The following is a 25835-nucleotide window of genomic DNA, read 5'->3' as shown; positions in this document are numbered from 1 at the left end:
ACTAATATTAGTAATCGTTATTGTTGTTGTTTTTTAGACGCAAATGTAAAACCTGATCATTTTTCCTGGGCGCGCTACATGAATAAGTAAATAATAAATCAATGATTACTAATGATATCGCAAGCCTTAGATGGCTCATAAAAGTAAAATTGACTGTTGGCAGCGTCTCGCATCCTGCATTGTAGAGAACAATAGATGCATGCAAAAGTAATCACCACGAGATGACGTGTCATTATAGCGCCACATGATGAAGTCATTACATCGCACACAATTCCATCATAGCTTGTCCAAAGGCTGGCTGGCTGATTGGCTACGCAAAACGGTGTCGTTAACCATGGATGCAATGCATAACCACATTAGTTTCAGAAAGTTTTCGAAGAGCGGCAGGATGAACACATAAACTGATTGGAAGATAGAAAGAGATGGCTATCGCCTTCGAGTTGTCTTACGTGAATTAATGCATAAGAGACCCTAGATTATTATTATTATTAGTATTAGTATTATTATTATTATTACTTATGGTCTAGCTGATTTACACTTAAGCATGTGTACGAAGACATTACTTTCATGTCGATGTTATATTTACTGAAACATGGTCGAAAAAACTATGGAAATACAAACTGTTTAGTGTTTTAGACTTACGAAAGACAACATGTACTTGAATGTCGAGATCAGCAAGTAATTGAATTAGACTTAGGTGCACGTGAAAAAATCATATATCGTCGAAATTTCTGAAGCACTCCATCACGGCGTTCGTCATTGTCATATAGTGCTTTTGGGATCTAGAATTCCCTCGATTATTACTTATAGTAGTAAGAAATTGAGTTTTTCTTGGCTCTAAAAGATTAGTGAAAATTTTTTTTATTGTGATGTGCTTTGACATTAGGACATGCATTGGAAAGTCTGCGTAGTTTGATCATCAGAAATCCTGGTACATGCTGTCATCTGAGTCTCTATTGAACACCTGATTCTAAGAGGCATTAGGCTTTGCAGGTCTAATGTCAATCTAGTGACTTATTAGGTGTGCATTAGCTGCACATTAGACTCTCAAAATTCATTTTCATAAGGGTGTGGCCTGCTTCTGCACAATGGAAGCACCAGGGCCTGTAGTCAAGGATACGCCAGATGTCAGTTTTGCGGAGTGAAGGTCGCGTCGGCGTCGACGTTTACCTATCGTACCAAGGCACTGTCGGCGGCTGTTGCTGGTGGTACTGCTGAGGTGGCGGCACGTTAGATGGCTATCAACGAAGAATATCTGTATATGTTGGCCTAACTATGTCATTGTTCGGCTCGGGAAGTGAAAGCGCTTGTTTTATCTCTTGGCGAACAACTTCTGTGACCGACGCAATCACGCAGTCATTTGGTGTGGAGACGAGCTTCTTCCCCTCTTGCACAATTTCACGTATCAGGTCACGCAAAGAACGCTCGTCAGGTGTCACAGTGATCTCGGCGGTTGCGCTGATATGTCCGCTGTTGTTTGGGCGGTCGTACTGGCGGTAGCGTAACTGTAGTGCGCGTTTGATGGTGGTCGCCTCCTTGAAAAATTCGTCTACGCTTGAAGGGGGGTTCGGCTCGAGACCAACAAAGAGCTGCTCTTTAACACCGCGCATGAACTGGCTGATCTTTCTGCTCTCGGGCATATCGGGGTCGGCTTGATGGAAGAGACGAGCCATGTCATCAACAAACATATCAACTGATTTGTTTGGCTTTTGAATCCGTGATTTCAGGAGTCGTTGTGCATGCTCCCGCCTTTCGGTGTTTGCGAAGGTGTCGAGAAACTTCCGCCGGAACTCGCCCCACGATGACCACACGTGATTCGTGAACCATGTGCGAACCCCGTCCTGAAGAGGGAAATACACGTACTCCAATTTCTGTGCGGCGTTCCACCCATCAACGTTGGCTGTGAGCTCGAACTCCTCAAGCCAGTCATCTGCGTCATGATATGTGTTGCCGTGGAAGTCCACAGGGATTTAAGGGTGAAAACAGTCGCCTGTGTTGTGCTTGGGCTGGTCATGGTGGGGCAACTGCTTCCGGGCGCGGTCATGTTTTCCGTCCAAGGACCGAACTCTGGGTTATGACCTAATAGGCGGCGGCTGGCACAATGAACGGGTGTTTCGACGAGCGGAAGTCTTTGGGGACTAGATCCCTGGATGTTAGAAGGTGTCCTGGAGATGTACCCAGCTCCTACACCTGTGTGGCAGCTTGAACTAGTTGGTATGGCATGACGATAGTTATAGCGCGAGAACAAAATGACGATACAGAGACCACAAGGACACCAAGGACATGACCGCTCGTGTCCTTCGTGTCCTTGTTGTCCCTGTATCGTCGTTTTGTTCTCGCGCTATGACTATCGCCCTCCACAAGTGTCAAGACGCAGACACAGCAGAAGTCTGATATAGAAGAGCTCACTTTAATTAAAATGAAAGGCGCTCGTAAAGGGGACCGGACAAGGACTTCGTCTCTCTTGCTGCGTGAGCTCTTCTTTGCAGGTTGAATGCGGCAATATTAACAAAAGCACAATCATAGTTTTGCACAAAATGCCCCAGTGCAAATTTCACTAATGTACCGACAAGACGCCATACGTCAGGTCGAGTCAGTTAAGTACCTTGAGGTAACCTACACCGAAACACTTAACTGAAGTCCCCACGTAGAAAACATGGCTGCTAAAGGAGCACGTACTGTAGAGATGCTGCGCAGGCTCAGTAGTTATCATGCCAGTTTGCGTAGAGACTTGCTCGTCATGACATATTGCATGTATATTCAACCGATATTGTAATTTGGCTGTCTTTTCTTTTCTGGGGCTCCGGCTTACAAAGTCCAACCACTGATTCTGTTAGAACGCGAATCTTTACGCTTATGCCTAGGGCTACATAAATATGCTGCGAATAATATCCCATACAAAGAATTCCGCCTGCCTTCTCTTGTCAAAAGATTTCATATTCTCACAGTACGAACATTCCTTAAAATCAATGCATCACCTCAGCGGAGGTCACAGTATGTGTTCATTAACCAGCAGACCTCATTTTTTAACCACCAATGGCCTAAATTACGATGTCCTCAAGTAATATTTGCACAGAAACTTATAGAAACTTATAGACCCCTTAATAGTTAACCTTTGAAAAATACTTGTACTGAACACTGTAGATGCAATTAGGATTGAATTTGATTATATACGTCCCAAAAACAAAAAAAGTACCATATCAGTATATAAATGGTATTTTGGAAGGTCATTTGGCCAATCTAGAAACTGCCATTGTGATAGCGAGTGACGCTTCTGTTTATGAAGAGAAGGCTGGCGTAGGAATCGTATAATCCTCTCAGGATTGGGCTTTCTTAATTAGATTACCCGACTTTACCCCTATTTACCAAGCTGAGCTACTGGCAATAGCCGTGGCATTGCGTAAAGTGCCCCAAGATCTATCACCGGCGATTGTTTTAACAGACTGTCTCTCGGTCTGTACTTCCTTAAGCTCACCAACTTTTTTGCGTACCTTAAAAACTTTCTACTCGCTCATTCCTAAACATGTACGACTCGTTCAAATAGGCTGGGTACCAGGCCATAGAGGTTTATCTCTCAATGAGCATGCAGATGCACTTGCTGTAGCTTCCGTTGATGGTCCTGTTTTACCAATTTTGCCTACTTCGTAATATATCACGGCATCGCGCTTTGAAAAACGCACAACGGCCAATAACTTCGTAAAATCTCTTTTCGTTTTTATCATACCATCTACAGCTAAAGTTCCCTTGGAAGAACAACTGGTGTTCATCAAGATATAAATAAATAGTAAGTACAAGGCTGCGTTGTCGAGTTCCCTTGTTGAACTTTCACCCTAACAGGTCTGGTCTGGCACAGTCACCTTTGTGCCTTTATTGTAATGAGAGTGAATCTTTGGAGCACTTCTGTTTGTCATGCCGAAAATTCAAGTCATAGGAAAAATCTATTAGAAGAACCCCTGCAAAAGTTAGACTTAAGCTTGTAACTTTCGTGATTCTTTCATTTGGCGCAGTCGCATTTGGTTTCAGCCACAGGAGCGTTCCTACCGATGTTACAAATTTCTTACGAAATTCAAAAGACTGGAATGCTAAAAATAGATAACTTCATTTGTTTTATGTAGAGGTTTTTTTTCTTTGTTGTGTGTTTATTATGTTTTTGTTTTTCGAGGTTTTTGCTTTTGTTTATTCGTTTAGAAATCTAACTCCTTTAAATTATTACCTATATTGCCAAATTATTCACCCTCAACCTTCCAAAAAGTGAAATAATTTAAAAAGCAAGGCACCGTCCCATTCATGACCTATCCCCCTAGGTGGGTTGCGCCAAGGTGCTGAGGAACCAACCAACCAAGCAATTTTCCCGTGTGCTTGGTTGCCTTCCTCATAAGAGGGGACGCACTGATGAATTTGTATGTTTCAACCAACGAAGACCAAACTTTGCAAAATTCTGTGTCGTCCACAGCAAAAATCCAGTGAAACTAGTCAAAGCAATATCTTCATTTGTTGCTGCTAAATCACTGATTGATGTCTTTGGCCCAGGATACAAAGTTACAAATGTAATGAAGAAATGATGACAACTCCAGGGAACAACAAGCATCATCGCAGAGTAAGGCACCATGAGATCGGCGCTCGAGCTCCTCCATCTTCCTCGTCCTGTCGCTATCTTGAATCTTCCACTTGCCCGTTAGGTTCGCCCAATAAACCTCTTTACGTTTGGTGGATCGTGCTGGGTAACCACATCGCCTACACCCTGGAACTCTGATTCCGCACGCTGCCGTCGACCATGCTAGTTGACACTGCCCAACAAACAGTACCTCTCGCGGCCGCTACTTGCCCCAGCCCGGTTCACCAGCGAGACCCCCAGATCTTTGCGGGCACCAAAGACCAGGATATCGAGGACTGGCTGTTGTCATACAAGAAAGTCAGTAGACCCAACAGGTGGGATGACGCTGCTAAGTAGGACACTGTCAACTTTTATCTCACTAACGTGGCCAAGCTGTGGTATATGAACCACGAGACCGAGTTCGCGAACTGGTCCACCTTCAAGGAGACGATAAGTGCCGATAAGTGCCTGTTTACGAAAGCTACGTGCCGAACAACGTCTGCGCACACAGGCACAGGAGCCAGGTGAAACTTTCACCTCACATAAAGAAAATGTAATCGGCCTCTGCCGGCACGTCGGTGTTTCTATGAGCGAGAGTGCAAAGATACAGCACATTATGAAGGGCGTCGACAATGACGTTTTCCAGATGCTTCTCGTGAAGTCTCCTAGCACTGTGGCCGAATATTGACTTTGTGTCAGAGCTATGATTAATTGCGGAGGCAACGAGCTCAGACGCGACGCTCAGTCCAGACAATCCAACCAGTGACCGCACTGGATGTCATGAGTGACCAGACAAACCTTCTCGCACAAATGAAAGACTTCGTGTGAGAGGAAGTGGCTCGGCATCTTTCTCTACTGCCTTTTGCTCAACGCCAGGAGCTCTCGCAGCAACAACCACTTTGACACCCACCAACATTGGCTCCCATGCTCTGACATGTGGTCCAGAAGCCGATCTCTGAGGCTATACCGGTGCCCTTGCAGCAGCCTCCCGTTACCGCGCCTCTTACCTACGTGGAGGCACTAAAGCGGCAGCAGTTACACCAGCCTCCGCGGTTCCAGGGACTAACGCATACCTTAGCCCCGACTCAGCCATCCACCGCCTGGGTTCCTCCCATTGCTACCACAGCCACAACTCACCCGTCCACCGCATGGGCTGCTCCCCTCGTCGCCAATACTTGGAGAACGTGCGATAACCGGCCCATCTGTTTTACGTGCGGCGGCCCTGGCCGTATCGCCTGATACTGCCGTCGTCGCGTGCCGGGATACACTGACGCCCGGACACAGAACAGCTTAATGGACATTCCTCCTTCTCCTCTGGAAAATTCGGATTCTCAGTCAAGCTCATCTTCACGGGAATGTCTGCGTACTATGTCTAATCGCTCATCTTTACCCCGTCGTCGCTCCCTGTCACCCATGCGTCGTCAGCCAGCTTTTGCACACGAGGAAAAGTAACTGCCACAGTTCAGGAGGCAAGAACTGTGCTGTCGAAATGCTCAAATCCTGGGAAATTGCCGTTAAATATTGTCAAAGGTTTTGTAGAAGGTATTCGAGCATATTATCTAGTGGATACCGGTGCTGCCATTTCCGTGATAGACGGAAACTTTTTCCGCAAGCTCCGAAAAGTGACTACGCCTGTTGATACGATGTCCTTGCAAACAGCGAAAGGGGACCCGGTTCAGCCTGTAGCTGCCTGTACTGCCTGAATGATCATCGCGAAGGACTGCCACACTGTTGAGTTTATTGTCCTTTCGTCATGCTCACACGACATCATACTCGGACGGGATTTTTTATCGCGTAACCACGGCGTTATTGATTGTGCAAAATCAGAACTTGAACATTTGCCGTTTCACAGTCAACCAACCAACCGCATTCAGCCCGCCGTACACAAATTCGTCGTCAACGAAGGCGCTGAAATTCGTCCGACAGCAGCTATGTTGCTCCCCGTGTTCTGTGATGGCATTATAGACGAAGCTGCATTCTTTGAACCATTAAGCTTCTTCCTCAGTGAAAGATCATTTCTCCTGCGTTACTCAACCCTCTCCATTTCTGAAGGAAACAGTGCTCTTTGCTTCATCAATCCGCTTCCGTATTCCGTCCAACTGTTTCAAGTTGAATCTCTTGGACACGTGCATGCTATTGATAGAGAACAAATTTTTTACCATGCCGCCAGGTTGTTCCGGTGTTACGACGCCATCAGTGCCCTCACTCCTTCCAAAGTACCACCTTCCGAGCTTTTCGATTCATCGATGGCCGACGGACTATCGCTATCTGAACGCTCTGAGCTTTTTAAGCTGCTCTACCAGTTCCGTGAATCCTTTTACTTTGCTCAACCCACCCTTGGCTAAACTCCCAGTTTTTTCACTGCATCGACAAAGGTTCCAACAAGCCAGTACGACAGCGACCATACCGTGTTTCGGAGGGGCGCTGCGAGCGCTCGATGGTGACGGACGCACTCCACATCGCCTCCATAGATTTTATGCTATTTCTGCGGACATACACCTTGGTACCCCTGAAACTTGGATTTATCGTCACCGCCAAGTTCTCCGCTTCGCCTAGACAGCACCTTCGTCCAGGTGGGTCCAGTTTTGACAACTTGAGGGACGTCCTTCACTCCCGGCTACAACGCCGCCTCGCTAAGGGCTCTCAGCCCGGCGATGGCGGCCGCTAACGTGGTTACGGGCTATGATCCTACCTCAAGCCAAATGCTGTCTATGGAGATTTCATCCTCCGAAAACACCATGCCATCAGAAGATGAATACCTCGACGACATGGTGAGACTGTGGCAACGCAAGCAAGCGAAATCGAAGCCTGCGTCTCAACAACAACGAGACGCCACAGCGGGCCACCATTCATCAGCCTTGCAAGGAACGCCGGCGCGCCATCCCTCCGGTGGTGTGCTTACCTCTTCTCCGTCCTCGCAGCCAGCGAAGCAACGCAAGTGGCGTCCGCGTCAAACTCCTCGCCTCTCTCGCGACGACTACATCGTAGTAGTTAAACCTCGCGTTCCCTGCGAGCTACGCACATTTGTCCCGGCAGATCGCGCGGGCGACGCCATCCGCAGCTACCTCGGCGACCGGACTACCACGCAAATTCAAGTGTGGCCAATCTGGGAACAGAACATCTTGGTCTGTAGCACCACCATTTTGCCTTTGGCACAGCGACTCCTCGGGGACTTCCAGCTGCAAGTGGGGGATCAGCAGCTGCCCGTTCGAGGCCACGCCAAGGCACCAGGGGATACATGCAGGGGCGTCATCAACGTAAACCCTGCTGAAAGCCCGGAAAAGATAAAGTCTGAACTGTATTGGCCTCGAGGTACTATCCTTGTGGTCCACAAACTCGGAGATTCCGCGGCGGCGGTGGTGACTTTCGAGGGCACGAAGTTACCCCGCTTCCTCTTCTACCACTGCGTGGCGACGTACATCCGCGCCTACAAGAAAACAGTCCCGGTTTGCACCAAGTGCGGTACCATCGGCCATCGACCACCTAAGTGTCCTCACCCCGCTCCAACGCAGTGTGCCAAATGTGGAACCCCCGCACCTGCAGGTCTCAATGCCCACGACTGCCACCCCAAGTGCCTCCTCTGCCACGGCGCCCATGAGACTGGGACCAGTGGCTGCACGGCAAAATATCGAAAATATCGGAAACGCAAGCAGCCCTCAACATCTGCTCGAGGGACCACCTCATGTTCGTCACAGCCAGACAGCGGCACCAACCTGCATCAGTCGGCTCCACCACTCCACGCCGACACTCAGGCATTCCCACCGCTCGAAGCACCAGCGGTGGTACCTCAGGTGAGCAGTTGGGCAGGGAAAGCTGCTTCTAAGCCTCTCTCACCCCCTTCTGTCGATCCTCCTTCTCCCGAACTTGCGGCCCTTCGCCAGCAAGTTGCGGCACTTCAAAAGCAAAATTCTCTTTTAACTAAACAACTTGAACTCTTAAATAAGCGACTTCAACCCCAACAACAGTGCACTGCAAGGCCATCCGGTATTGCCTCCTCTGTCCAGGCGGCTACGCCAGCTACATCCAAGCTTAGTCCTGGCGCTAAGCCCACTCCCATTAAACCGCCGGTTCAAGCAACCATTTGTACTCCAGCACTCGGAACCGGTGCCACATCTACTCCAGAAGCTCTTGAGGCTCCTGGGGCACCTCAGGTTATCTTGCCCGCTAACCAAACTCTCCCTAGCGAAGAGCGCACCCCGCGCGTAGAGGAACGCCTCACGCGCGTCGAAGCTTCGATTAATCACCTCCTCACCAGCTTCTCGGTCCAACGCATAGTAGTAGAGGTTACCCAGGCTATTCAAGCCTGGGCAATCACCCAGTTTCAACCCAAGGCATCGCGTTCCCGCTCCTGCTCGGTGAGCAGTGAGGGTACAGCTCCACGGCGTCGTCGTAAGGTGGCTACCACCACCCCGCCGTCGGACAATCCGGCCTCCGTGCCCCTCCCTGCCTCTGAGGATTCCGAGCGGGACTTGGAGGACCAAATATAAAACCTAGGACAGTCACGATGGCTACCAATCGTACGTCCCGTTCAAACATTGCGTCTAAATTCGAGATCATACAGTGGAACCCTGGAGGCTTCGGGAACAGGCGAAAGCGTTCACATCTTTCCCTTTTCCTCAGCTCGCTTGGCTCTCAGCCGGCCGTCTTGGCGCTCCAAGAATCTGGCCCTGCTCCATCCCTTTCTGGATACTGCTCCTATGTAGGCGGCACCACCACATGCCTCCTCGTGCATAAAGCTTACACGGCGGTACAGATTGACCTCGATCTGGATCTTCCTTACGACTACTGCATGATATCAGTGCTATCTCAGCGGAGGGGCCAACCATCCATACATATATTAAACGTGAACTGTCCCCCTCGCCTTGCAAGGGCTTCGTTTGCGCATCTCTTCCACCGGGCGCTGCGCATAGCGGCCCGACAACCACTGGTGATTGTCGGGGACTTTAATGCCCCCAGCCCTCACTGGGGTTACCACTACGAGAAGGCCCGGGGCAGAGAGCTCAAGGAGCTCATTTCCTCGCTGAGCCTTACGCTTCTTACCGATCCGGCACAACCCACACGTTCCGGCAACTCGGTCACGCGAGACACATGCCCCGACCTCTCCCTCACCCGTCACATCCGCGATGCTACATGGGAGAATTTAGGCGAAACCCTAGGCAGCGATCACTTTTTACTCCGCATTTCGTTCACACCGCGGCAGAAAATGCGCCAACACTGGGGCCAAGCCCGTCTCACCGATTGGACTCGGTTCAGAATGCAACCATTCCCCGCCGGCCTCTCCTCGACCGAATATGCAGCGTGGGCATCATACGCTCTTCATATGAAACAAGCGAACACTCGCACCCTTGCAACCTCTAATTTGACTCCTGCAATCGATCCACACCTCCTACATCTTTGGCACGCTCGCCGCGGGCTCATAAGGCGCTGGAAACGCAACAAACTTAATCGGAAACTTCGCGCTCGCATTGAGGCGCTCACTGCAGAGGCGGCCGCATACTCCGCACAACTTTCCGATGCTAACTGGGCAGACACCTGTTCGAAGGCTGCAAAGCAGATGAGCTCTAAGAGTGCGTGGCGACTCTTTAGAAGCCTTCTCGATCCCTCCACCACCAGGGGAGAAACGCAACGCCAGCTCCACCGTGTTCTGCATGCCTTTCAGGGCACTACGGATGAACTCGCGCGAGAACTTTGTGACCGCTACATCTGCCGCACAATTGATCCCGCAGGCCCAGCATATACGTATTCCGGCGCCCCGAACACCGACCTCGACGCCCCATACACACTTTCTGATTTACGATTTGCACTCACGAAAATGCGACGGGGCACGGCCCCTGGACGCGACGGAATCACAGTATCGCTCCTGGCAAATCTTCCCGACCAAGCACACCTCTCGCTACTCCACCTTATAAATTCGATATGGGACGGTTCTCCGCTTCCAACGGAATGGACCACATCGGTCGTGACATTCATTCTCAAATCGGCAAAGTCCATTAGTATTGAGGCACTGAGACCCATCTCACTTACGTCTTGCGCAGGCAAACTCATGGAAACCATGGTTCGCGAACGCCTTTCCGCCTACTTGGAGGCCAGGAGGACCTTTGCCGACACGATGTTTGGCTTTCGCCCACATCTGTCGGCGCAGGACGTCCTGCTCCAGCTTCAACACGATATCATAGAGCCGACTACTATGCGCCATAACGATAAAGCCGTGCTCGCTCTCGATCTCCGCGGGGCGTTCGACAACGTCAAACACAGCACTATACTCACTAACCTGTCTACCACAAACTGCGGGCAGAAGACTTTCAACTACATTCGCGCCTTTCTATCACATCGCACCGCCTTCATTCGCCTTAATTCTACCGAACACGGCCCTTACTTGTTAGGCACGCGGGGTACACCTCAAGGGGCAGTCCTGTCTCCTCTGCTTTTTAACCTGGCGATGATGAAGCTCCCCTCTCTTCTAAGCGAGGTCGAAGGAATACAACACGCACTATATGCGGACGATATCACAATCTGGACCAACACCGGCTCCTTAGCGCAAATCGAAGAACGGCTGCAAAAGGCTGCCCTTCTGGTGGACACCTACGCAGGTTCATGCGGCCTGGAGTGCTCTCCAGCTAAATCGGCTCTTCTTTCAGTCTCTCCGCTACCGCCGCCTCAAATTTTTCTTCCGTCCGGGCCCGTCCCGTCAGTGCAAAATATTCGGGTTCTTGGCCTTCACCTCACATCGTCTTTGGATCCAAAGGGCACAATAGCAGGCCTCAGACGCACCAGCGAACAGGTGAGCCGCATGATACGGCGAGTGTCTACCAAGCGCGGCGGCCTCCGCGGGTCTCAGTCCCTCCGATTGGCCCATGCGTTTGTGACCAGTCGCGTCCTCTACGCCTTGCCTTACCTTCGCCTGCGTCGTCGACACGAGCACCAGCTGGACGTCCTTCTTCGTTCAGTATACAAACGCGCTCTGGACCTACCTATTGCAACTTCCAACAGCCGATTCACGGCTCTGGGGGTACATAACACCTTTGCAGAGATGCGCGAAGCTCATCGCGTTAACCAAATCAATCGACTGTCGCAGACGCCTTCAGGGCGCCGTCTTCTACACAGACTTGGCCTTAACGCGATATCTGACCAAGACCCTCTGGAGCCGGTACCAGAGCTCTGGCGTCAAAAGCTATGGGTGGAACCTCTACCCCGTAATATGAACCCCGACCTCCATCCTGGCCGTAGACTAGCACGCGCCGCGGCCCTTCATACGCGACACTCCGATCGTCCTGGTGTTTTCTACGTGGACGTCTCGGGTCCCTCCCCCTCGGGTCACTTCACGGCTGCCGTGATTACAGAGGGCAAACACGTAGATGGCCTCTCCTTTCGAGCAGACACAGTAACGCACGCTGAAGAGGTTGCCATAGCTTTGGCCGCCTCTCACCCTGCTTCACGCACCATCCTGACGGACTCGCGCTCGGCCTGTTCTCAGTACCTTCAGGGTTCCATTGCCCCGCTGGCGGCTAGCCTTCTACAGGCAGCCTCTTGGCGCTTTAACCCTCATCCCATTCGTATAGTCTGGACCCCAGGCCACTCGGGCCTGCCCGGCAACGAGGCGGCAAATGCCGCTGCCCGCGCTTCTCCTGTCCGGGCCGTTGCCCCTCCATGTCCCGAGACGGAATCTGGCAATACCAACCTGACGCGCTTTCGCGAAATTTTGGCTTATTACCGGGCTTCGCGCCGCCTCTACCCGGACCCCGCACGCGGTTTGGAGAAAGCGGACGAACGACTGCTACGCCGCCTGCAGACGAACACCTTTATCAGTCCGGCGGTCGCCAGGCACTTTTTGCCGGAAATCAATGGCACCTGCTCGACCTGTCATGTCCTCGCCGACACATATCACGTCGTAGCATCGTGCCCAGTTAATCCCGTCCCTTTCTCATCCCCTTTTCCTATCCCAACTAGAGAGGCTTGGGAGGAGCACCTGCTCGGCTGCTCTACCTTGGCTGCACAACGCTCCTTGGTGGAGCGCGCGCGGGCAGCTTCCAGCTCCACTGGCGTCCCGGAATAGGGTCTTGCCACTCTAGCACGCCGATGGGTCACGTCGGCACTCTCTAGTAGACTTTTTCTGAAATAAATGTTTTTTACCACCACCACCGTGTTTCGAGTGTGGAACGTCTGGTTATCACCAAACAGGTTGACGCTATGTTCAAGCGCGACGTTATCCGACCTTCCCAAAGTCTATGGGCATCACCTGTCGTTCTTGTTAAGAAAAGGGATGGTACTATTTGCTTCTGCGTTGATTACAGGCGCTTAAATAAAAACACTCGCAAAGACGTATACCCTTTGCCCAGGATTGATGACGCCCTTGATTGCTTACAAGGTGCCGAGTTTTTTTCGCCGTTACATTTGCGTTCGGGGTATAGGCAGGTGCCCTTAGCAGATGCCGCTCGTCCGAAAACAGCCTTCGTGACACCGGACGGGCTATATGAGTTCAATGTCATGCCCTGCGGCCTCTGCAATGCGCCGGCCACATTCGAGCGCATGATGGACTCGGTTCTGCGGCGTTTGAAATGGAACATAAGCCTTTGCTACGTCGACAGTATCGTCGTCTTTGCACCCAATTTTGCAGCACATTTTGTACGCGTGAAACATGTCCTCACTTGTCTAAAGAATGCGCAGCTCCAATTGAATCTCAAGAAATGCCACTTCCCTGCTCGGAAGCTCATCATTCTCGGTCACGTCGTATCAAAGGATGGCGTTCTTCCCGACCCCGCTAAACTACGCGCTGTCGCTGTATTTCCCAAACCGACGACTGAAAACAGTTACGCAGCTTCGTAGGATTGTGTTCCTACTTTCGTCGGTTTGTGCGCAACTTTGCCTCCATTATTGCCCCTTTGATCCAACTTTTAAGCCGTGCAAACGACATCTCGTCATGGTCTTCCGATTGTGATCACGCGTTTACCACTCTTCGCCGTCTCCCGACATCACCACCTATGTTGCGCAACTATGATCCCTTGGTTGCAACTGAGATCCATACAAACGCCAGCGGTGTCGGTCTCGGTGCAGTTCTCGCACAATGCAAGCCTGGATCCCCTGATTATGTCGTCGCCTACGCCAGCAAAACGCTCAACAAGGCTGAGGTTAACTACAGTGTTACTGAAAAAGAGTGCTTAGCCATACTTTGGGTGATTGTCAAGTTTTGCCCATATTTATATAACCGCACGTTTGCTGTAGTTAAAGACCATAATGCCCTATGTTGGTTGTCATCGCTGAAGGATCCATCTGGTCGCCTTGCTCGTTGGGCTCTGTGACTTCAATAGTATGACTTCCGCGTCATGTACTGTTCCGGCCACCAACATGCCGACGCTGATGCACTCTTGTGATCACCAACTGTCCATTGAAGCTGCATCTATATTTTCTACAGAACACGCGCTGTCAGCTCTTGACATCGACAAAATGTCCTCTGCACAGCGTGACGATCCATGGAAAAATTAGCTTCTGGACGTTTTATCTGTGGTACCAACACTTCCAACCACTCGAGCAATGCGACGCCAGGCTTCGCATTTCACCATACGAGTGGCCTCTTGTACCGGCGCAATAACCCACCAGACGGCAAGAAGTAGCTGCTCCTTATTCCCCGAAAGTTGCGCCCTACAATCTGTCCATCATTTCACTCCGACCCGCAATGCGCTCACGCTGGTCTCTACAAGATCTATGAACGTTTAAGGAAGCGGTACTACTGGCGTGGGATGTTTACTTTTGCTCAACAGTTTATTCGCGGCTGCCACGAGTGTCATTGACAGAAACAGCAACTGAATCCAGGGGCAACTCCACTACAGCCACTCACATGCCCCGACCGCCCATTCGCTCACATCGGAATTGACCTTTATGAACCACTGCCATTGACCACAGCAGGTAGCCGGTGGGCTATCGTTGCTGTAGATCACCTGACATGGTACGTCAAAACCGCTGCTCTTTATTCCCTCATAGTGACATCATTATAGCGTCGCAATAATTAACTTCAGATTATTACGTAGACACACCACAGCGTCACTTCTTCATAGGAGAGCCGTTCCCGAAGGCACGCAAGGTATAAATTAGGAACAGAAAGCTCCCGATGCCTCCTATGCAGGAGGCAGTCCAAAACCACGCAAGTTACAGAGAGATTTAGCGGACGGTCGGGGAAATGCATTTTAGTGCAAAGTAAAGGATAAATAAGACCACTTTAGCTTTCCAGTCAGAATAGGCGGAGGCACAAAAGGGCCTGAGTGGTTTTACGAGCTTGTTCTTGAGGCTTCTTGTGCTCGCATCTTGTCCGTTGCCGGTGGCATGCGCTCAAGCTCTCATTTTTTTCGCTATAGAGGCCGCGGAGTTCTATCGCAGCTGTGCTCGCTCAGGTCAGTCACGCAAGCGGCGCCGCGTGCTGTCGGGGCCGCTGCCTCTAGTCAGATCAATGACCGCTAGAGGATCGCGCCTGTATACAGCGCTCACGTTTGGCCGCCTAGTTTCCTTTTTCTTTGCTTGGAACCCACTCAGTGAACACTCTTTGTTACCGCTCCGAAGCATGACTATCCTTGTAGCCAGGGCAGCAGTACGGGCTCGCAATGCTGCAGCAGCTCGGATTCTTGGCGAAAAATTTCAATGAGAGCCCGGGAGACCAAAGCAAAGAGGGCTCACCGTCAGGCAAATCAATCACGCCTTTAAGACGATAGTTTTTCTTGGCAACCTTCGACGGAGAAACTTTGGTCTGTCTGCCTGCCTGCCTGCCTGCCTGTCTGTCTGTCTGTCTGTCTGTCTGTCTGTCTGTCTGTCTGTCTGTCTGTCTGTCTGTAAATTTGTCTGTTTGTCCGCACTTAACGATACCTTAAACGGCACCTGACGGTGAACCCCATCCGCAGCGCCAACCAATATGCGATTGTCAATTAAAAAGCAACTATTTCGCATCTCTGAGGCGTCGTAACAACACGTCGATATCTTGTATTTCGGCCTTTGTACTAGAAGAGGCACGCACAAGTAACTCTAAGGACTGTAGCGTTTATCGCGCTGCGCTGACAGTGCAACGCTTTGCTCAGAAAGGTAAGTGTTTCCAACGCTTTGCTACGACAACACGCCCCGCCGTGGTGGTCTAGTGGCTAAGGTACTCGGCTGCTGACACGCAGGTTGTGGGTTCAAATCCCGGTTGCGGCGGCTGCATTTCCGATTAGGCGGAAATGTCGTAGGCCCGTGTGCTCAGATTTGGGTGCCAGTTAAAGAACCCCAGGTGGTCGAAATTTCCGGAACCCTCCACTACGGTGTCTCTCATAATCATATGGTGGTCTTGGGACGTTAAACCCCACAAATCAATCAATGATGCGACAACACGGTGGTGGCACCTGCACATCGCTTTGCATTCTACACCTCATCACCTCCGAGACAGGCGGGCATCTTTCTTCGCGGGCGTGCACACCTTCGTTTTCGAAGATAACTGCCAGATGGCGCTCGTGTCTAACGTGCCTTAGAGGTACTGCATATGCTACCTTCAGGTAGCAGACTTGCACCAAGGTACGCCATCTTGGGTTTAACTGTCTTGCGGGAAAGCCACTCACACCCACGACGGAGCCACGCTCGCGCTTCAGAGTGCTACCTTGTCCCTCAATATTCAGAGATCGACTATGGTATTAACGTGGCTTTATTTATTTTTTCGCTTTATTTCCATTTTTTAAAGGCATGAGTACAACTGGGTTGCTCTGGTCATGCCTAGAAGCCTTGATTGGACGCTTATGTTCTCGGTATGCAATAATAAAACAAAGTGCGTCTGCTCGTTGAACCAGCAAGATGGTTGGTTTATACTAGCTTTTTATTTATAGTTTGTTGCACTAGATTTGCCTTCTTTCCAATTACAAAGATGAAATTATTTTTGCACTTTTGATAGTGATTGAACCAGTTAGGGATGCATTTTTTTCAACGTGTTGGATTCATTTGTTAACTCTGTGAGGGAGCCAAGTGTAGTTTTCTTGCCCTCAACTGAATCGAGCTGGATAGCGATCAAGAGTATCTGTGCGACGCCCATATTACGCGCGGCTCTCTATTACACTCGTATATTACAGCCGCGGCTCACGACAGCTGATGTGCACCATTAATCAACAGCCCTGTCGCGCCCAACATTCCTTCCGCGTAAGGTCTGAAATGTGCATTGAATTCACATAATTTACGCGCTTGCTGCAACACCTTGCCGATTTGCATAAGCCTAGTTCAACTCATTATTCCTCTATTTGTAGTATTATACCAGTCAGACCAATCGGAACGTATGCAGCCAACACACGCTGACAAACTCTGCATGTATAACGTAATCACTGCATCTCTGGGTGATGCAAATTTAGCAAATTTGGAGTGGCGTGAATAGATAAAAAGAAGTCAAACATTTATTCCTTCCTCACCGAACACTTACTTTTCTCTTGCAACACCCACTGCACCCACGTCTAATCACATGGGCTTTAATAGTACAATTTATTACAGAATACACTTGATACCACATTTCTCTCGACCAACATGACTACAGTACCGAGGAAGTGCGGCGAGATTAACAACAGCCGATGTCAAACAAGCTCGGTCTGCCCAGAATCATCGTAGCGCTGGCTTCTCCGCAGTGCAGTTGAACCACTTATGGCCACGTGATGGCGCTCGGCGAATAGGGGCACTGAGCTCCTCCAGGCGGGATGAGCGGGGTCCGGAAAACAGTGGCGCAACTCTGCTACCTAAAGGTAACATATTCAGTAACTCTAACGTGCCTCGATGCGCTCGTTCGCCTCCGCTACACGCTCGAAGCACTCAAACGCAGCTCCTCCAGAATACCATTCACTGATTTTCTTTCGCAGAACATCAAATAAACGTTTTGCTCACTCTCTCCAGACGCAAGCCTATTGTCTTTTGACGACATTTTCAGTGTGACATACAGACTCAGGCCATTTTTTTTCTGGTGGTATAGAAATGTCTAGGAATTTGCGTGCTACCCGATAATCTCCGAGCCAAATTCCGTAGCAACACTCACCTTGTGAATATTGCAGTGACTTTTCTTGTGTGGGCGTTATACATAGCAGTGCCGATAGGGACCGAGTTTTGTTGGAATAGGTTGAAATCTGAAGGGTTGCGTGCGTCTGTGGCAGAGAGGGAGAGAAAAATTATAGGGAAGGTAGTGGGGTTAACTAGAATAAGTCTAGTTTAATGCAGAACACGGGAGAGAGAGAAATGAGAGAGTAAAGAACAGAGAGGGGAGTACGAAAAGTAGGAGGACGATGACGAAGAGGAGGAGAAGATACACATTGCAGAAAATACACACACCGCACACGCAATGCAAGTTTCCAAAGCGGTCGCACAGTGATGTTGCCCTCAAGAATTGTAGAAAGGCTCGAGCGTTTGTGGTAAATGCATGAGGCACTAAGAATGTGAATCTGTTGGGATGGCTGTGTGGCACGAACTGCAGTTGTGCCCTGATGAGCACACAACAGCTGCCTGAAAACCTAGTGGTTATCTACCTATATGTAAAAGTGCGATCAAAAGTGTGCAGACCACGGGATCGCGTGGCAGAATGCATTGACGCGCCAGGACCTGCTGCAGGGCGCGTGCGCGTCTCGTCTAATCACTCCGTTTTGCATGCCACTTATTCGGACGCGGTTACGGCACTAGTAGCCAAAATGACAACTGGGTGTCGCTTTCCTTGCTCCATCGAATATGTGCCGTTAATTTACGTATCAGCTGCGACGGGGCCGGTTAAAGTGCTGGCTCGCATTGTTATTGACACCAATTGATCAGGATAAGTATTCCTAGTCAGCATCGCAAAAAGTGACGAGGTGAAATGCACAAAATTAATTTTTCTCAGGCCAGCTCTGTTTTGTCGGGCTAATCCACCCAAGCGAGCTCTCCTGATCACCCCCCTTAAGCCGGCGGGAACTAAAATTAGCATGAGAGGGTTTGATAAATATGAAGATGGTTTGATAAATATGAAGCGCTGGTGAAAACATGAATAAAGTCACATTCTTGTTGCGTACGTTGTTAAGCACTTCCCGCCAGACAGAGGCACATACCCGCCCCACAGTGGTGGTCTAGTGGCTAAGATACTCGGCTGCTGACCCGAAGGTTATAGGATCGAGTCCCTGCTGAGGCGGCTGCATTTCCGATGAAGGCGGAAATGCTGTAGACCCGTGCGCTCAGATTTGGGTGCACGTTAAGAAACCCCAGATGGTCAAAATTTCCGGAGCCCCGCGTCTCTAGTGATCAGATATCTTGTAAGATCTCTTGTAGCGCCTGTATTAAGCCACATTTTTAACCGCTGTTTGAAAAACGCTGATTTCCCGGATAAATAAATGTTTCAAAAGTAGTGCCAGTATTTAAAAAAAGTGATCCCCGCAGAATGTGCAATTACAAGTCCATATTTGTCCTTCCTTTACTGAATAAAGTTTGGTAAAAACAAACTGAAGTAAAAATATCTGAACGTTTAAGCAAATTCATTATACATTCTCTTTGTCAGTTTTGTTTGAGGGCTGGTCTTTCCACTGATGCTGCAATTGCTTGTGTGACTGACAAATTGGATCATTCATTGATAATGGTAACAATGCAGGATCTGTCTTCGTCGACTTTACTAAAGCATTTGATAGTATGAATCATTTCATCCTATTTCGTAAACTTGAGTACTATGGCATAACTGGTCCCGAAATAACGCTATTACAGAGCTTTCTTCTTAATAGGCTTTAGGTGGTCTCGGTCAAAAATTTTACATCCAATCCAAACCTCATTACCAGAGGTGTTCCGCAAGGTTCTATTTTGGGTCAGTTATTATTTTAATATTCATAAATGATTTACCACGTTGCCTCAATTCTTCTTCTTCTTTACTTTACGCTGTTGACAAGACTATCTTTTCTCATCGCTTGAATTTAGCGACTCTCGTGTCAAGACTTCAAGCTGACCCTAATTGTCTTGTTGACTGGTGCAACAATAATACATTATTGATTAATCATTCCGAAACCTGTTTTACGCTTTTTCATTCACCAAACAAAAAACTAGCAGTAATTCCTCACCTTTTTGTGAACTAAGTAGTAATTCCTTTGGGTGATCATACGTCAGTTTTAGGAGTTATAATGGACATATATCTGAAACTTTAGCAACATATCAATTCTATTTGTAAAAAGATTTTATACGGTATCAGGGCATTGGTCAAGTCACGAATGTGTTTTAACACCAAAAATCTGAAGGCATTGTATTATGCATTCATACACAGTCATCTAAGTTATTGCATATAATCATGGGGTAATTCATATTCAGTGCACATTTCGCCATCGAAAGTACTGCAAAAAGAAGCAATGCGACTCATACCTTTCGCTTCACGTCAAATGCCATCACATGCGATTTTTCGCCAGCTTGACGTATTACCCTTCTCCCAAAAGTACGTTTAAAATGTGTGTGTTTTAATTTTCAAAAGTTTCCACCGCACCCTCACTATCGACATGTTTCCTGTTGCCTTGTCGAATAATTCAAATAAAACTAGATTCGCGATCGCCCATAACCTGTTATTGTCTTAAGCTCATTCAAAATATGGAAAAATGAGCATTGTTTATGAATTTCATTATGGAATTTTTATCGCATGATATGAAAGACTTAGTGCGAATTCAGGTTTTAAGACAAAATTTAAAACGTCTCTAATAAACGTATAACTGCTGCATTTTTAAAATTTCTGTCATCTTGCTTTGTTTGTAAAAAAAAGGTGGAAATGTTCTTTTGACTTGCTCCTTCGTTGTTTGTATTTTATCTTTTTCTTTGTGTTAACATAGGAGGTCTCGCCTGCAGTTTACTACCTTGGGACCTCCTCCTGCACATTTACTCACAGTAAACATTTCTGACGCTAATAAAGAAACATTGATTGATTGATTGGTTGATATGTTGGCTTTGGGACGTTAACCCTCACATATCAATATCAGTGGCACATACCCACGGGCGGCGTGGTGCCACTCATATGCATGTATGTACCACAAGTGATTGACACTTATTATCTACCCCGAAACGATGAGAACAAACATGGGAAGTTTTAACGCACGAGCGTTAAGCAATGCCTGATATCGGTAGCATCGACCCGACGAATGCAAATAAATGCGAAAGCCCCACCTGGAATGGAATTCAAGCATTCGGCGTTGCAATGAAGAATTTTACCACAGAGCTACGCCAGGTATCACAACTACTTTTCAAATAGACGCTAATTTTCGTGAAACGTCAATAGTGGCTACAGTGCTGCCTATTTATTTTTTAAACAACACACATGTACTTCTTTGATACAGGCGTCACGTCGGAGTAACAAGATTTTGGTTAGATGCCTTGCGCTGAAATTGATTTATGTAGCAGTGCCCAAGGCCAGCATCCTAGCGAGCATCAGCGCTTCATGTTAGTTTCTGCTGTTGCTTATACGCATGTTCGTATTGGAATCGTTGCGCAAGCGCCAACAACTGGTTATATAAACATCTCAACCCCTTCAACATATGTCTGTGCGTGCTACATTCATACATATATTTAGCGTCATTTCATGAAGTGTTGCTCAATAAGAAAATGGCAGATCTTACGTACAATGGGAATCGATCATATGCGAAGCACGAATGAGAAAGGTTGATATGTCATTTTAAAAGCAGGCCAACGTTATGAGGTGGAGTTAAATGCTGCCCTACATGACTTTCATGTCAAGATTATCACGTTTGGATGTGTGGTTTACCTTTTTTTATTAAATGTATATAAGGAGAGGTTGGTGCCAATGCGTGGCGCCGGCTACTCCTCTTTTCTTGCACAAAATTCAACATCGCACATTTAGTGGCAAACACAAGGCTATACATACTTACATAGCACAACACTTACACAATGAGATCACGTTTTTTCACACTGAGTGTCCACACCACACAGAAATGAGTCCACACTGCGTAGAACTGTGTCCGCACCACACTGAATTTGTAAAAAACAAAACAAAAGAAATCCACACAAGCAATCACGCCAATTTAAGCGTTCAAACAAAAACGTGAAAGTTCAATAAAACGTGTAAGGTGATGTTGTTGCTTAAATACTGACATGTTTTCAAAAGGTTTTCCTAAAAATATCGTAGTGAAGCAGGAAAATACTGTTTTGAAACATACCGCGGTTAACATTTGTTTTTTGTTTAGTACTTTTGAGCTATTTTTGATTCCTCTAGAAAGTGAACGACTGCACGTGCTGCAGTGGCTTGTAGCTTTCCTTTTGGCCATGGACCCAAGATTTTTGCAATTGATGGAGGTCGCTTATTCAAAAAATTGAGTTTTTGAAAAAGGTCCTTTCGAGGTACGTCATGATTTTTACAATGCAGAAGAATATGCTTCACGTCTTCTTGAGCTTCTCCACATGAGCAGGTGGGACTGCCAGCTCTCCATATTCTATACAGGAAAGTCTTCGTGTAAACTGTACCAAGTAGAAGCCTATGGATGACTGTTTCTACCGATCAGCTGACCTTTAACGGAATATTCAATTCTATACCGGGATCAATGTTATACAACAGAGAGTTTTGCGCACCATTTTTGAACCAGGTTTGCTTAAACAGTTGACAGCTCATCCTATCTATAAGACAACGTGTATCACTCATCGATACAGGAAGCAGTGATATATCATTTTCTTCATGTGCTGCACTTGCAATGTGATCAGCTATGTCGTTTCCTGTGATTCCACAGTGGCTTGGTACCCACTGGAACAATAAAGTGTGGTTTAAATCTTTTGCTATAGCGTACGTCCTCTGTATTTCGTAGGCGAGCTCACTAGCTTTGTTTCCCAAGCTGATTCCTTTTAAAGAAACTAATGAGGACTGTGAGTCACTGATAACTAGCCATCGAAGTGGACCTGGCTGTAAAGATATGAAGCGTAAAGCACAGAGTATTGCATAGAGTTCTGCCGTTGTGGATGTTGTGAAATGGCTGAGTTTAAAAGCTTTTCTCGCTTGGTATGCAGGTACAAAGAATGCCGACGTAGACCTTTGATTCAGGCATGATCCCTCGGTGTACACGTGAATATAGTCTTCATACTTAGTATAAAGATGTGTTAAAGTTAATTGCTTTATTACAATTATGGGCAGATCGTTCTTACAATTTATTCCCGGAATCGAAGTTGTAATATCTGGGATAGAGAGTCGCCATGGTGGGTGGGATGCACATGGAGGCCAGTATTCGGTTTACCTTCTTCATCTATTCACGTCACGTGATACCAAATTTTGTATATGTGGAGCTAGCGAAACGAACGCGAACACGCTATGAGCGTGGTTTGTTGTCATGTTTTCACATGACACGCGTGTCAAGATTATCATGTTTGCACTAGTCATATATTTTTGTCATCCATTGACGTCACTTAACACAAAATTTGGTATAAGTGGAGCTAGCAAAACGGCCACGAGCACATCATGAAGGGCCCAATATACTCCAATTTAGCGTTGACGCGCGCGCATGCTGGGCACAGCGACGCTACGTTAGCAAAAAGTGAGCACTCTGCAATTTGACGCCAGGCGCTACCGTGCGAGCAGCGTTCATCGTAGTGGCCGGACGGCAACCGGTGTGAAATGCGACATGCTGCGTTTCGCGCCGAGGCATTACAAAAAGAACACTTTGTCTCCTTCGTTTCGTGACGGATGGTCGCCGAACGCACTGAAATGCGCAGGCGTCGAAGCAACGCAGAGTGGCGCGCACCTGCGAGTATATGGCAGTACCGGCGCCTGAAGTGGCAACGACAGCGTGACGCGACGAAACAAACGCCGGCGAGCACGCGCACCGCGTCACGTCAAAATGTATTGGCGCCTTTGACTGTGGCTTGTAGTCTTGTTTTCACATGACACACATCTCATGATTATCTTGTTTGCACCAGTCACAAACTTTCGTCACTTATCTACGCTACGTAATAACTAATTTGGGTTGTGTGAAGCTAGAGAAACGGCCGTGAGCGCATCATAAGTGTGGCATGTAGTAATGATGTTACATGACATGCACCTCATGATTATCATGTTTGCACCAGTTTAATACCTTCTTTATTGATTCTCGTCCCGTAATACCGAATTTGGTATAAGTGAAGCTAGCGAAATGGCTGCCAGTGCATCATTAGCATTGCATGTAGTCATGTTGGTACATGACATGCATCTCATAATTATCATGTTTTCACCAGTCACATATCTTCGTCATCCATTCACGTACCATAATAGCGAATTTGGTATATGTGACGTTAGCGGAACAGCCGTCAGAGCAACATGAGGGTGGCATATAGGAATGTTGTTACATGACACGCACTTCATGATTATCATGTCTGCACGAGTCACATACCTTCGTCATCCATTCATGTCTGCACCAGTCACATACCTTCGTCATCCATTCACGTACTGTAATACCTAATTTGGTATATGCGACGCTAGCGAAACGGCCGCGGGCGCATCATGACCATGGCATGTAGTCATGTTGTTACATGACACGCATGTCATGATTTTTATGTTAGGGTCTGTCGCTTCTGTTCGCCATGCAATAATGTCCAACCATACCAGTTTTGCCACATGTCATGGGAACAAAACCACACCAACACCTGCAGGACCTTGAAATATAAATCACAACATTGATGATATACATATCATTATTTTCATGGTGTGACTAGTCAAATATGCTTCTTCATACAGTCATGCTATGCCATACGAAGTTTGGAATCGATACCATTATCGGAACGGCCAGGAGCGGCTAGATAGATAGATAGATAGATAGATAGATAGATAGATAGATAGATAGATAGATAGATAGATAGATAGATAGATAGATAGATAGATAGATAGATAGATAGATAGATAGATAGATAGATAGATAGATAGATAGATAGATACGCTGAAAGTGGCCGAAGTTCGCTAAGAATTGCTTTGGTTTTAAAATTGCAACACGCTCACCTTCCCTCCGCATTCATCGCATAACGTCGATTCCAAAGGTACTTGGAATCTGGCATTTTTTTTTTGTTCAGAGGTTTTCTTTATTCGGTTCTTCCACTGTTTCCTGTTCCAAACGCAACGCGTGTAACTCATGGCGCTGAGGTTTCTCCTCCGCTTATCTATCTGTAGGCGTGTGTTGAAAACGAAATCCTGTTTGGCGGTCGCTGAGCTGGCTACGACAAACACATTAGCCTTTTCGCAACGCTGTCGTTTATGGGCAAGTGTACGGTGGCGTTCCCAAACCTCCAGCCTTTGAGCCTATTCGCACCAAACGTGGGATATTTGTGACGCCAACACAAGTTATGACACGAGAACAGCATTGTTAGAGCGTTCTGTGGTCCCTAAAACGCTTCGCACAGTTAACATATTTTTATAGATTTTTGCTCTCTCTTCTCTCCAAGCTACGTTTATGACGTAAAAGCCGCGGGAATGACGCACGAGGTGTAGTGATATATGTTGAGCGCAGCTGCATTCGTATTCTGGCCTTTGCTTTGGATCTGAGATTCCAACCTAGAGGCAAAAACTTTCGACAGATTTTCAGCGCCATCCTGGCTTCTCGCTATATGTTTGCCACGACGTGCTACTACGATTGCGCTTGTTAGATTCCACAGAAAAAGCTTTTCCTTCTTTTTAATTAAGTACACCGGTACCTCTAATTTTAAAATTATAAAGATATACATAGTACTAGACCAGTATATTTTTATTGGCCAGTCAATAACAGATACAAAGCAAGCCTGATTAGTGCGTTGAGCCAGAAGACTACAGAAGATGGGTCCGCTGCACCACTAACTAAAGGCAAAAACGTTGTACTGTGTGAACACACATCACTTGTGTGTTCGCCTATGTCATACAAACTTTGTATTGCGATGATCATAAAAAGAATGCGCCATGTATCTCGCTATACTTGTGTCTACAGAATACACATTATTATTGCTATCTGAACAAAAGAGCCTTTTGGTTGAAATGAGAAAATATGGTAACGTCTCGTTGCAAAGCAGAACTACTGTGTCAGCCTAAATTGTGTAAGGAAGCAAGGCAATGCAATCTTTTAAACCAGTTGGGTCGCGCAAAACAACTCGGTAATCTACGGTCCCCTATGATAGTTACAGTTAAGTGCAACCCCCCTTAAACTGTGCAAACTTAGAACCCCTAAAAAAGTTTTTCTCTAGCCAGCCGCATCAAGTAACAATCAAGTGCGTTAAGGCGAGCTACGAGAGTCATTTCTTGCCACTACATTTCAGTCACAAAATAGATCTGTCTCAATCGTTTAAGCATACTTTACTGTCG

Source organism: Rhipicephalus microplus, chromosome 5 (genome assembly GCF_043290135.1).
Source record: "Rhipicephalus microplus isolate Deutch F79 chromosome 5, USDA_Rmic, whole genome shotgun sequence".
In the NCBI taxonomy this organism is placed as follows: Eukaryota; Metazoa; Arthropoda; class Arachnida; order Ixodida; family Ixodidae; genus Rhipicephalus; species Rhipicephalus microplus.
Note: the sequence above shows the minus strand (reverse complement) of the source record.